The sequence below is a fragment of the Drosophila teissieri genome, chromosome 3L, assembly GCF_016746235.2.
Source record: "Drosophila teissieri strain GT53w chromosome 3L, Prin_Dtei_1.1, whole genome shotgun sequence".
NCBI classification, from domain to species: Eukaryota; Metazoa; Arthropoda; class Insecta; order Diptera; family Drosophilidae; genus Drosophila; species Drosophila teissieri.
This window is the reverse complement of record NC_053031.1, coordinates 17,048,826-17,063,533: the sequence shown is the minus strand read 5'-3', so window position 1 is coordinate 17,063,533 and position 14,708 is coordinate 17,048,826. Positions and strand designations below refer to the sequence as shown.

The 14,708-nt window shown below is 45.7% G+C and overlaps 1 protein-coding gene across 11 annotated transcripts in view; it reads right to left on the bottom strand.

The window, feature by feature from the left end:
• LOC122618539 (RNA-binding protein Musashi homolog Rbp6) overlaps positions 1–14,708 on the bottom strand; it is a 178,461-nt gene that overhangs the window by 73,463 nt on the left and 90,290 nt on the right. The window contains exon 1 of one of the 11 annotated variants that reach the window (XM_043795056.1): positions 9,888–10,782. The exons of the other annotated variants lie outside the window; for them this stretch is intronic. The gene's annotated coding sequence lies outside the window, so the exon portion shown is untranslated. Of the gene's footprint in view, positions 1–9,887; positions 10,783–14,708 lie in introns of those variants that run through there. 11 annotated transcript variants of the gene reach the window in all.

The window sequence follows — 14,708 nt, the reverse complement described above, 5'->3', positions numbered from 1 at the left end:
AAAGCAATCAGTCAGCAAACAACATGGCTTTGAGCCCTGCCTTTAGTCACTCTTTCAAAGGATACGCTCTCTAATAAGTCGCCCATCTATTCTATTTCCATCAAATTTATAAGTGCAGACCGCCGCACATATGACCCAGCCAGTTATCAGCGTACGTGGCTGAGATTTGGCCGGGAAATTAATGAGAAATCATAAATCAGAAGATAATTGGAGAGCCCTGGCGGCCAGAAAAGTCTTTCTTTTCGCTTTTCTTTAGCGGTTCTGGCGGTTTACAAAGTCAAAGCGATATCGTCAGTCACCCCGCCTCCCTTCGCTGCAGTCAGTTGCACCCGCCTCAGCGCCCAGATGCACAGAGAAAATTATAATTATTTTCAACTTTTCAGTATTTCTGTAGAGCTCGTGGTAGATCAGGTCTAATGCAACAAATGCTTATTTAAAATGCTTTTCTAAATGCTTATGCTAAAGACACGTAGTTTATTTTGATGGCGAAATTATAAGAGCTTGATCCTGTTTTTTAATGTTTTTCTCCCCGTGTACGCCCCTTTTCTGGCTTTTCTGCCAACTGCTGAGTGGGTAAATTATGCATAAGCGCACTACCAGCCACATTATGACGAGGCAGGCGGACGTCTGATGCAGAACGCAGCTGCCTGGATTATATATGAGTGGTTTGGGGATGGGGGCGAAAAGGTGAGCGGAAAGGGGGCAGCGGGGCAGCGGGGAAGGGAGGGAGGGATGGATCAGGAAAGGGGCTGGCAACTCACTTGTCAACGTGCTCATCACATTTCTTTCCAACCAAACCAAACGAAACGAAACCACCCAAACCACCCAGCTTGCCGTTTATGCGCACCAAGGCAAACAAACAGCAAAATATTTGTATGCTAAGCCAAACACATGCGACGGCGAAGCCCCACAATGCCACGCCCCCTTCCAGCTGCCAACAGCCGCCCTCCGCCCGCCGCCCCTTTTCAGAGAGCCAGCCCAACGCGGCTCAAGTATTTTGCATTGCTAAGCAGAAATTATAAATCAGGGCAATTGTTGAAGATTTGCAGCCCGCACAACTAAACGGGATGGCAGGCGCAGGCGAATGAGAACCGGAATGAAAATGGAAATGGGAACGGTAAAGGGACATGCGGGGCGTGGCGGGAAGGGAAACAGGGAGCGGTAAGGGGAAGAGGGGGAGAGGGGGGTCCTGGGATTGCGGCACGCACGCCTCGCTGGTTTCCCGGTACATGGCCGCTTCTGCTGCTGCTGCTGCTGCTTCTGCTGCTGTTGTTGACTAACTGACTGGCTAAGTGACTGACTGAGTCGCTGTGCTGTCTGCCCTGCACTCGAATAAAATACCCATCTAAACGTACGAAAATTGTAGTAAAATACAACACACAATATATAGAAATACAAAATGTCGTAGACAATAAATAAATATTCTATACACAAATAGAAATATGCATTACATTGTGTAGAGAGTGAGTATCCCATTTATTTGTGTCTATCTAAATATTAAAGATAAAATAATTTTATTTTCGATTCCCGATTATTGTTTTATAGTTTTCTGTTAACTCTTGAACTTGAACATGATTCGAAGATTTTTTCTAGAAATTTGTGTTGCTTGCAGGCAACAAACAATGAACAAGAAATTCAGAACCAGCTATGAATGTTTTGGCGAGTGCTTTTTTTTCGGGGCCTCGTCTGATGAACGTGCACAGGCAGTCAAATATTTTGCAAGGACGAACGTGGAAAAATAAATAAAAAATTCCCACAAAAATGAATTTAACAATATGAAAGCAGACGCGGGACGCGACGAGTGCGGCGGGCAGGGGGAGCAGGGAGCGGGGAGGTGGAGCCAGAGAACTGAAATCATAATTTAATTTAACGTATTTTTCGTTGCCAAAAGACAAGACGGGAATCACACACACACACAAACACACACACACTAGAACAGGGAAGAGCGACAAAAACAACAGATGGCAGGATGTGGCGGGATGGGGAGAGATTGGAAAGCAGAACTCTGGGGCAGACTCGGATCCAGAGAGTCACAATCAGCGGCAGGAACAGAAGTCCTGCTGCCAGACAGACTAAGAGCAGCGGAAATAACACGCTCCGCAGCGCCGTTTAAAAGTGTAAAAGCCGTCAGGAAAAAGCTAAAGAAAAAAAAGCAGAAAAAAATGGAGAAGGCAGCTGAAGGAAACAGTCGCGAGTTTTTCCATTCGCCGCGCTCATGGTATGAGTCACCTTGGTAATAGAATCGCAGCGCGTTTTGCCTGGATTTTAATTTTAGTAATGGAAGACAATGGCAGACAGCGGAGATGTGGAGAGACAAATAAGCTTAGCCAGCAATGCAGCATCGCAGCATCGCAAGGAGAGTAAAGATGATAAGGCGGAGGGCAGCCGTAAGATTTTGCCAGATTTATTGCGCCACGTTGCAGTTTGAAGTTGTCGAGACATATAAATCTATCCGCAGCGCAGAGGGCAAATTTACACATGATTGTTATTATTTAATGCTGTTATTGTAGCTGCTGCTGCTGCTGCTGCTGTCATGCGGTTTTTTAAACGATTTTTATTAGTGGAAAGGAAGAGCGGAAAACGGAAATAACAGCCACGCGCCGTAAAGTAGACAACACATTCCGAACACACAGCCCTCTCCACTTTCCCAGCCCCACTTTTCCCACTTTTCCCTCTTTTCCCCGCTTTCTCCAGCGCTTTCCGGGCACGACATGCAATAAATGCATTTTGCATGGTGTGCACGTAAATGACCGCCGACGATTTAAATTGTTACGCTGTGGCCGGCCGAGCGTTGTCCGCCATCAAAATGCATTACGTATACGCAATAAAAATTACGTATACGCCACCGAGTGTGTGCGTCGCACGGGGGAGTGACTGCATTTTATGCGTGCCGCGCATTATCATTTAACATTTCCGGTTCTGTTCTGTTCGGTTCGGTTTGCTACGGTTCACGGGGTCCTTTTGGGTGGCTGTAACAATTGGCTAAATAGTTTATTGTGTGTGCGAGTTTGAATGATGGAATGATGGAGTGATGAAATGATGGCAGGGGCCATCGATTGATTGGCAATTGAAATGCGCGGAGAGCGTGCGACCGGGAGTAAATCATGGTGAATTATGCAATTATAGCGATCATCTGGGATTAAATAGGTAATTGATTTTTCAACATGCCTTTTAAATCACTCCGTGCCCCTTTCCATTTCCATTTCCCATTCCATTTCCATCTCCATTTCTCGTGGCCCGACATTTGGGTAAATATTTACCCTACTTTCGCTACCTTTTGGCATTTTTCATCGCTGGGCTAAAAAATTGCAGTCGTTCGGCTCTGTCAACTAATCATACAGAAAGCATTTCGCCCGCAACCCGACCACCGACAGTTGACCAAGCTTGAGCTCGGGCACAATAATTTTGTAAATTATTGCGCATACGCCGAGTGTGTTTGTCAACGCAAAATAAAAACGTCAGAGCGAAAACTTGTAAGCATATTTTCCTCTGGGGATCGCCGCGGTTCATCTCAAGCTTGAGCCAAAGCCCCAGCTCATTTCCAGCTCAAATAAGCGTAAGTAAATTTGTAAGACAAACAAACAGGGGGACAAGAAAAACAAAAACCAGAGTCCTGCTCTTGACGACGCCACCAGCAGCAGCACCAGCACCAGCAGCAGGTGGAGCTCTGGAGTGGGGCAGCTGCAGGTGGACAGGTGTACTGATGCCCGGGCAGCCCTCGAGGAGAGTCTGGCCTGTGTCGCTCATCAGGAGCACCTCCTTAGCTTCCCAGTTACCCAGCTACCCAACTCCCAAGCTCTCGAGCTCCAAAGCCAAGTCAGTCCAAACAGCTCCGGGCACCAGAGAAAGACAGAGAAAAATGAATAGCTGTGGAGCCTCTGGTCCGGGGCAATATTCATTCCGGTGGCAAACAAACACGCAGAAGCAACAATGGTCACAACAGCACAGCACACAGGGAAAAAAGAAAAGGTCCTGAATGGAAAACAGGGGACAGTTAAGTCTCATCTTTAATTAAATCTAATGAAAAGTTGAGAACGTAGGAAAAACAGTAAACAACAGATGGAAACATATGTTCAGGTTTAATTTAAGGATATCAACTTCAACGGCTTAGAGCTTTAAGTTGCATTTAGTTTTTAAAGAAGAAATCAAAGGTTTTTCAGTCTCCTTTTTCAAATTTTTAAGAAATTTAAGAAATATATCCAGTTTATTATTAGAAAGCGGACGCAATTGAAAATTGATCAAATAAGAGTTGGAAAAGAACTTCCTTCCACTTAACTTTATAAAAATCAATCTTTGCGGACTGTTGTAAGCCCAACGAACTGGATTCCCAGAGAAGTCCGTGTTTTTGCTCACTGCAGAAGACAACAACAATAAGCTCACTAACGCCTCGGACGCTGCCATTTGTGGCACGCCCCGCCCCGCCCCGCCACGCCCACCGCCACCCACTAACCTAGCGCCCCCTCAAGTTAGTTGATGAACTTCGTGTTCAAGTTGTAGCACAAGAGTTGACGCCTCGCAGCCAAAAACTGCGACTGCTGCTGTTGATGGCCTCGCATCTGGCTGGGTGGCTGCTGTGTGGGAAATGGGGGCATGGGGGCGGGGATGGGGCGTGGGGCAGAGAGGAAAAGTGGGGGAAAAGCCGCCGCCAGCTGTAACACTGATAGCAATTCCAAGAGACAACAACGGGCGCCGTGAAAACTCCTGAGCAGCTCTTTGCTTTTCGTGAGTTCTTGTTTTTCTTTTAGTTTATTTTACTTTCGTGTGCCGTGGCGGCGTCAGCGTCGGCGTCGGCATCTTCACTTTGGTTTGATTTTATTATGTTTTTCTTTGGGACCGCACTGGCCCCCATTTTCCAGCCCACCGCCACCCCGCCTCCTGGGCACCCAATTTTCCCTGGCCACATGCTGCCAAGAGTTCTCTTTGCTTGTATTTGACTTGGACTCGGCGACCTTTGGAGAGGTTGAGCAGGTTGAAAAACAGTAGAGGCGGCAGCAGAAGCAGCAGCAAAAGCAGCAGCATCCCGAGCCCCGTTACAATATCAAGTTAATTGTTTGAAATAAGTGTTGCCCCACCCACGCCCACCCGCCGCCTTTCTTTTTCACCCTGATTTTCCACTTCCCACAAGGCCCCGTTTGTTCTATCTTGTTGCTGATGTTGCGGTTTCTTTTGTGCCGCCTTTGGAAACTACCCACATTTATAGTGTTGTGGTCGAAGCTTCTCGCTTTTCCTCAGCTGGTTGTCAACGCCAGCCACAGCCCCAAGTTTCCCTGTTTTTCCCCCGAATTTTCCCCCGTTCTACCGCCACCCTCCCACATTTTTCCACCCTTCTGCTGTTTTTGAACTTTTTCGTATTCGCATCTCTTTGCCTGTTTTTACTTTGACTGACTCTCGCCTCGGAGTCTCAATGTTTGGAGTGCACTTTACCCGGCCAACTTGAAATGAATCTAATAACTTGGCCCAAACACACACACACACCCACACACAGACACGCATAGATTGGGAGCAAAAACAATGCCCTGAAAATACTTTTTTTTCGGGGAGAAAAGATTGTTGAAAAGCGGATTTTGTTTTGCAAGTTGCTCGAGTGCTTCGGCGGTTTCTTTTCCACTCCACACTTTGCGCATTGTTCGCTGGCAATTCAAATATTTTACTTGAGGAATTTCCCGATCCCGATCCCAAGCCGAAGCGAACCGGTTATAAGTTTGCAGCCCTCCAATGTTAACAGCTCTATTAGTTCAATTTATTTGTCTGGCATGAAGGGGGGAAATGGGAGGGGGAAAAACAACAATTTTCCGGGCACCAAAAACGGAGAGAACCCAGTGACATTGCCAAAGACAAAAGTGGGCGGGGCGCAGGAATTCAGCTTGATTGTGTTTGCAATTTCATAAAATAACAATTCGCCAGCGCCTTGGCATCTTTCATCCTTGTTATTGGCGCCCTGATTGCCGCCGGCGGTTGTCGCTTTTCCTGGCTTTTCCGCAGGATTCAAGTGGAATGGAATGCGTTCGTAAATAGCTGGCAAGGTGTGGGCCCGGCATCCGACTTCTCCATCTCCATCCACATCCACATCCGCATCTCCATCTCCATCCCCATCCGCATCGCAATATTCATCACCATCACCATCACCATTCCCATTCTCATTCCCAGCCGCATACCCATCCCATTGCAGGACCCAAATTCGATGGTGGAAAGTCAGGTTCCCGCTGCTGGGGCATGCCAAATTCAATTCACACAAAATACCCGTAATTCAACACCCCACGGATGGAGATGAATATGCCACTCCACTGACTGATTGCTTTTGCCTCCAAAACAAACTCCCCCAGGGCGCATTGAAATGAGTTAAACCAAAGCTGCCAGCCGCTCAAGTTTTGCTCGTTTTCCACGATTTTCCTCAATTTCGCTCGCCTTCCTCGATGACTTTCCCATGTCTGAGATTTCAGCAGCACAGCAGCGACATCTCAAGCGACTCGTTGACATATTTGTATTGTATTCAATCGATGAATTTCTGCAGCTTCTTCGCCGCATGGCCCATAAGGGAAAATGACTTATTTTGCTTACGCACACATTGAACAAGTCCTCAAGCAGCAGCTTGCCATCCTGCCATCCTGGCATCCAAGTATCCTGGCATCCTGGCATCCTGTGCGGGTCTTGATTGCTCTCCCGCTTTTCCATTCCTTTGCATTCTGTCCCACTCTTCTTACTATACGCGGCAACATTTTGTATCCAAAAGACTTTGATAAAATCTAGATTTAAATGTTATTAACAAGTGTTTTTGTTGTTTTCCTTTTCTTGCTAAATGCCAGATATTCAACCTTACCTTTTGTATTTATCATTAAATATTTTCTTTAAAATGTGAATGTATAGATTACAACATCTTGAAAAATCCTTATAATTACTTTTTAATTTGATCACTTTTAATTTAGCTTAAGTTTGAATCCATTTTGGCTATCCAGTGCTAAACTATGAATATCAAGAGGAGCTATATTTTCATTTTCCTCTTGTGTATGCTTTGACATTCGTCTTGTTTCGGCTCCTGTTCCGTTTTCCAGCGGAAAAGTTTGCGCTACACATTTTTTACTTCGCTGACTGTCGACATTCGTGTTGATATTAAAATTTTAATAAACCCCTGCACGTTGACTGGGGGAATCTTCAGCTGGTCCTTCTTTTCGAGCAGCTCCTGCTGGTGCTTCTTTCCCTTCAGCCTCTCCCTCTCCGTCTCCCTCCTATTTTTTCTTTCTTTGGCTCCCCCGCCGTTTTCCGCGCTTTTCCCAGCTTGTTGCACTTGACGGAAACGCGTCAGTTGGGCGCGCTCACATTTCCCCGCCACTTGCCCCACCGAGCTCCCAATTGGTTTGGCACAACGCACATTTTCATGCGGCGACGAGACGAAAAACGAAAACGCCATAATGCTGGAATTGCCATATACTATACACACTCGCACACACTCGTACACACACTGGCGTACTTGTACACTGGGGTCCCAGCTGGCTGACGGCAATGATTTCTTTTGGCTCCACGTGAAACGTGTTGATAAATCAAATCCCAGGCCCCAGTCAATGCCAATGCCAATTTGGTTGACAATTGCTGTTTTTTTCTTTTTTTTATTTTTCGCTTTTTCCCGCATGAATGACAGCTAATTGCTGGGCGGTCGGAGGGCTTTTTTTGGGCCCTCCACAGCTCTGCACTTTGCAAAACTACAGCAAGCTGCAACTTTAAGCCCTTTTCAAAGACCGACTGAACAGGCTTCCGTGTCAGGCGAAAGCCAGACATTTGTAATCCATGTAGCTGTCTCCGGAATTGGCTTTGCGGCATCGGACAATTCACAGAAAAGGCCGGCTGAAGCCCTAAGCGCGTTGCCCGGAATGAAATCAAATAAAATAGTTAGTAAATAATAAAACAGTCGAGCACTGGATTCGGGCTTTCGAGGATTTTCGAGTGGAATAGGGACTTTTAATGCCCGCTTAGGCTGCCGCTTGCCGCTTACCGCTTTCCGCTTTTATGGCCAATGGCAATAGACGAAAATTTTATTATAGAAAACGTCTTTGGGCTTTGAGCCGCAGGCAGTCAACAAACCATTAAACTCAAGTGTTTACCACAAGCCCAAGTCACTAGACACAAATCTAAAATGGCAGTTAGACAACTCGAGCGATGTGGGCCAGCGGCTAATGTGGTTACCAGGATGGGTTCGGATGGGCTCCTAGGTGAGCAAAGTCCTACGGAGTCCTCGATCTCGTGGCTAAGTGCTTCGAGCTGAGCAATTTGAGTGCTTGATGGCGAATTTATTGCCAAACAGACGAAAGACGCTTATGGTTTAAACTCAGTTCGAGAGATGTGCGTAACTTTATGGCTTAAAGGAAGCCAGTAGTTTCAAGTTCTCCAGTGGGAAGATACCACATCTTAAATACTTAGCTTTCGAGGATTAAAAAGCTTTTTTAAATATATTAAATATTGTCCCAACACCTAGTGGGACCTTCCGCATGAAAAACAATGTCGGAAGTATTTTAGTATTTCAAAGTAGCCGCCAATGGCTTTTTCATCAGCTCAAATGAAGCCATTGGCCGATTGAAACATTCATGAGCCAAAAAGTTGATGGCCGCACGGACTGCTCATCAGAAGTTGTAACCAAGTTGAAACCGCACTATAAATATATTTCAACTTATTTATGACCACTTTTCGACGAGCGCTTATTCGCGTTTACAGCCGGGCTGTAAAATTTATGAGCCAAGGGGTCAGAGGTCGTGGATCTGGATCAGTATCAGTATCAGAGCCGAGAGACACGCGAATTGCGATGCCGCGTTTATTTTCCTGGTGCGTAATTATTTTTATGACATTCTCCCCTGCCTTTTTTGTGAGTTAGAGGTGTGGGTCAGATAGCCGGTGATAGGAGTGTATGGGCTATGTGGCAAAGGTCCTTTTGTCGGGCAACCGTGTTGAAGTGTTGGCGTTTGCCAAACAAATTAAAAGCAAATTATAACGAAGCAACGAAAATGGAACGAAAATGGAACGAAACGAAACGATATTATCAGGCAGCAAGGACACAAACTACATTTTAGACTCCAGCCGAAGGAGGACTTCGAGGATTCCCCCTCACTGATGATGGTCGTTGGAATTTTAATTTCTGTGTTGTGCTTTTCACTCGGGCAATGCCACTTAAAGCGATTTACTTGCAAATCTTGGTAATGGATGGCAGGCAAGGTGAGAAACGTGCCCGAGGACCAGAAGTCCTGCGGAGGGTGCGAAACGTGCCTGACGTTGGACATAAATTAATTTATTGCGTGCGCGCCTGGCCGAGAAAACAAAAAAACCAACAAAAAAACAAAAAAGGAAGAAATAACAGAAAAAATGGGAAAAGCGCTAAGAACAAAAAAAAAATTGAAGAAGGAAGGAAAACAAAAACAAACGACGCGATTCGTTGGATTGTTTGAGCTGCCAGCATAAAAATAATTCATTGCATACTTCTTGCTGGGACGAGACCCGAAACTTTCATTAAATAGCATTAATAATAAAGAGATGATGGTGGCATTTAGGGGGTATTTAGATATTTAGGGGACTCGTAATGAGCTGCCTTACTGGCTTGGTGAAGGTGAACGTAATTAAATCTAAATGTTTGCAGTTCGTCCTTCATTACGGAATTGCGACAGTTTATATACTTCATTCTTCAAGATTATCGTCATTTTGTATTGAGTACAAATATTTGTCAGTAGTTAGCTAACATGTATAATATGCCGAGAGGCAAAGAGGAAGTTGTCTTACAGAACTTGAATCTATTTGATTATTTCTTGAAATTCTTGCAGAATATATAGGTATTGGGTATTTTCTTGGGCTGCACTTGCAGTATCGCAGCACTTAGAGGGAAACTTATGCATTTGGCTATTTGGGGCACTTACAACGAGCTTCTTTGTTGGAATTGTGGCGGCTGCTGTCGTCGACAGCGGCGTGAACGTCGACTGCGGCGGCGGCGGCGGCGCTGCGACGGCGGTCACGGGCGGACTAATTGCTTTAATGGTCGCCTGCGGAAGCGGCGGCTGCTGAAATAACTCCGCTGGCTGCTTCACGTAGAACAGATTTACTCCAAAGTGTGAAATCTTGATGGGTTTTATAGCAACACCTTCGACAGGAAATGGGTGTGTGTGGGCCGACTTAGGTGCGTCGGCTAAGTTGGCTAAGATCGGCTGGCTGGCTGGCTGGCTGATCTTGGCTATATGTGTGTATTGGCTGGGCTTCAATCGCTGGATGTCTGGCTGTTTGCTGTCTGCTGTAGCGGATTTTCCCTGTTTCGTAGGTTCGTTCACAACTTTTTGAGAAGCTCTAATTTTCGGTTTTTGGGTTGTCAGTATTTCTTGATTGAAATATTTGATTGGTTTATCTGTTTAAACACTACTAAAGCTCAACGTTTGACAGCGCGACAAATGTCCTGCTCCTGATTTTCAAATTTTAAATTATGTTTTGGGGGATTGTTGTTGATTGCACTTGAACGCGTTGGTTGCTTAAAGCACACGGTGACAAAAATCTCAGGACGCGATTGCCGCTTCGTACGGGAGAGTTTTCTGTTTGTATTTATTTTGTTTTTGTTTGTGTTTGGAAAGCGGTTTGACTTTGTGTGGATTACTTTCGTGGATTAATTACTTGGCTCGATGACTCGATTTCGATTCGATTCGATTTCGGTTTCGGTTTCCCTTGGCTGTCGGGGCTGTCGGCTGTTGTGGTTGTAGATTTCTTGGTTTCACACTAGGCTACTTGCACGGTTTTAATTTGCTGAGGAACAGAACGCAACGACTGCTGGACTCGCTTGTCTGATAACGACTGAAGGACTCTCGCGAATTGCGTAGGATTTTTAGCAACAGCCGAGCGCAGCGGGATTCTCCTGAGCGTCGCTGCCGGCGTCGCAGTCGCCGTCGCTGCTGTTGCTGTTGCCAGTGCCATTCCCGCTGCCTTACCGCCGCTTTCCTTGCCGGCGCAGAAGCATTACAACAGCGGAAGTGGCTAACAGAGAGAGCGAGCAGGACAACGGACCGGAGAGAGCGAGTGAGAGCGCAGGATGCACCCCCACACGGAGTGGAGCTCTGTTAACTGCCAGCCCACATAGCGGCCAGGGTTGTCGAGCTGCGCCACTTTTTCCAGGATAGCACAGGCACAGGCCGTAGCAGTGGAATCCTTATAAGTTTGAGAGGCGAAGAGCGAGGCAAATGCATCAGAAAATCCCCAAAAATGAATGCAAAGTTGTGCCCACAAATAGTCTCCTTACTTTCACCACGAAAGTGTGGTTGCGTACTTTCAGGATCGATTTCATCCTTGATTATGAGTACATTTAAGACGTTTCTGTTGGTAAACAGTTTAAAATGTGAAAATTTTAACTAATTTTATTTGCACAAAATGCAACTGGCAGCTTATTGAATTACTGACCAATAAAATATGCTAAATCAGTTATCTTATTTTGATCATTAACCATTTTCAGCATCGTTTTAATTTTTTTATGAAAAGCCAGTAATGTTACTAATTTACAAGCATTAACATTTACTTTCCCCTTTCCACAAAACTTTTACCTACTATGTTGCAACCGAAAGCAAACAAACAAACAACAAAAATTGGACATTCGCAGAACATTCACTTTCAGCAGGAGAAATACTTTAACAGCGCTCGAGAGAAACCTTTGTATTGCAACAGCACGGGAGAGGAAGGATAACGAAAGGGCTTTCTCTCAAGCTCTCCGAGAGAGAGAGGGCAAAAGCGAGAGAGAACTTGGCGCTCCACGCGCGTCATTGTTGCACCTTTATGTTTGTTTTCGTGGGTGGCCCGCGCTCGCTGGAGAGAGGGACGAAAGAGGAGCAAGGACGAAGGAAAGGCGCAGAGTGCGGAAGGGAGGGAGCGAGAGAGCAAGAGACGGGGAGACGATGGCGCAAACAAACAACAATAGCGATTCGAGTCGGCAGAATGTCCATGTAACCTCTGCAGAGGGTGTCGCTGATGTCCCGATGATTATGTTGATGAATAAGGATAATGCCGATGTAGCCAGGTGAGTCCTAACCCTTTGTCCCAGAAATGTGGCATTCAGGGTAAGACGGTGAGCATATCTTACATTTACAGGTTTACTGATTAAAGTCTTATTTTACCATTTCTATTTAAAAGATTTAACAATCATTAGCTTTTCAGTACTTAATGTTCCTTTTTAAAAATCATTACAAATCAATTAATTATTTCCAGAGCATCTTAGTATTTTACATAAAACGTATTTTTATTGACAACAGTGCAATTACTAGTCAAAGGATTAAAAATCACCACGTAAATAATGTGAAGGCACTGAATTGATAGCTTATGCCTATATCGATTTAATAGGATTATTTATTATTTTAAGCCCATATAGTGGCAACTATCTTCGTGCCGTTATCATCAGCTTGAAAATCGCATTCAAGTGAACGAACATCAAAGACTTTTCGTCTCTCAGCCTCATTACAATCCTCGACGTAAGTATCCTTCCTGGTTGCCTCTTCATCATCGGCATCTGTATCTGCATCATCATCGCCATCGCCATAGCCATCGTCATCGCCTTCGTCATCATCATCATCATGGGCAAAGTTGTCCTGGTCGTTCCCGTTCTCCTCCATTGTTGTTCGTCGTGTGTCTCGTGCGTTGGTGAAAGTGTCAACTTGACATTGCCTGGAGTGCACGCGCCACCGCTCTCTCTCGCGAGCACACACACCCACACCCACACACGTGTATGCATGTATTTGAGTGCTCTCCATCGGACACACACACGCACGCACACAGTGACAGCTACATCCTTACAATCCGCTTGCGTCAAATATTTTGTTGGCCCGGGGCAATTGTTGTTGCTCCTCGCTGACAAGCGAATATTGCTCGCAGCTGGGAATTTTGCTCTCGCCGAATAAGCAATCACTTCCGCTCTCTCCCTCGCTCTGGCTACCGCTATTTGGCGCTCTCTCACTGCTCGCGCTCTCGGCGCAAGCTCGGTGAAAGCATTTCCCCTGGCTCCGAAGGAAAGGCGGCAGCGCGGTCGGCGGCGACAGAGGCTGCTGCCATGGCAGCTTTATCAGTGCCATGAAATGTTGTTCCCGGAAAATAACCCAAAGGAAATGCTGCACACGCACACACTCATACTTACACCCTCGCAGAGCGCCATGTGTGCGAGTGTGTGTGCAACCAGCAGCAGCAATAACTGTGTACATGTAAATCCTGGTTTGTTTCATTTGCCGATTTGGAGCACCGTCCTCCGCAGCGCCCCGCTCATCCGATCTCCCCGCGCCGAAAAGCCCGCCGGCACTAACTTTGTACGCTTGATGATGATAATAATGTTGCCCCTTGCCAGGCGCACTGAGAGAAAAGTCACCCCAATTGCAAATCAATCAGGTCGGCGGGGCATTCTTCGGTAAAGAATCGAAGTTAATTAGGTTGTGTGTAGGAATATTCTAACAATGGAATGCTACAGCTTTAGTGGGTTTGCTTCTTATGCAGAATTAGTCACTCATAGTTAAAGTTGTAGAAGCAGGAAAATGTCTACAAATGTCTATACAAATGTTTTTCCCGTGTATCAAACGAACCGTGCCCAAGCCAAGTCAACCCAACAGCAATCCCAATAGCAAACCCCAGCCCAGAATCAAACTCAAACTCGACCCAAAACCCAGAACTCAGAGCCCAGAACTCCAGCCCATGCCAATCCAATGCCAATCCAATCGCACGGCCACACCAGACATCGTCTATGGAAATTCGCATGCCGATTTTCGAGCGATTGCAATTGATTTGTAATGTATTTCATTGTTGTGCCTGTGTGTGTGTGTGTGTGAGACAGAGAGACGGCGGTGGAGGGCGGGGGTATAAAATTTCTATTGATTATTTCTATTGCCTTTGTTCGCCGCTCGTCGCTTTGTTCGCCATCTAATGATAGCTGTGGGGGCATTAAAAATGTCATATACAATAGTTTTTGTTGCCAACTAGCCGTAAGCATATAAAGCAGGACTTAAAGACCAGGAAGTGGACCAAGTGGCAGGTGCATGGCCAGGGATAAATTGTAAACTTGGCCGCATAACGCCGCCAGGACACGCAGCAAAAATGGGAAATGGCAAATGGCAAATAGGAAAATGGGAGCAGAGAGGCGGCTATCAGCTGGGGAATTGGCATGTGTGCAAGTCAATTATGGGTCAAAATCCACACAGGAGTTGAGTTGACTGGAGTTTAGTCGAATCGAGCTGGGCTGAGTGGCAAACACTCGAAGCTGACGCCAATGCCGCTGCTTTCCTTGGCTTTTCTTTGCTTTTCCTCGCCATTCCGCCACTGGTTTTCCTTTGCCTCAGCTTTAGATTCGGCTTCTTAGCGCAGCTCAACGCACATTTTTATGAGTTCATTCGCCGCGCTCCTTTTTATTCTCGCTTTAAGGACAACGCAGGGTATATGAGGTGTATAACGACCACACAATTTTTGCTAATTCCGGGAACTAGGAGTGATAGGGGCAACAATGTTAGTAATCTTCCATTCCTAAATCCTTTTCATATCCTTGGAAGCTCAGAAACTGTAAGAACTGTAAAAAGTTGACATTGTGTAATGTGTAGTTTTTGTTAAAAAAAGAATTCATAAATATACATTTTATAACTCTTTATTAAAGGGGAACCATTGAACTAAACTCCTAAATGTATCACTTTTCACTTAAAGGTAGTTATATTTATCTTACATAGTTTGGAAAAGTTATGGAAAATGGG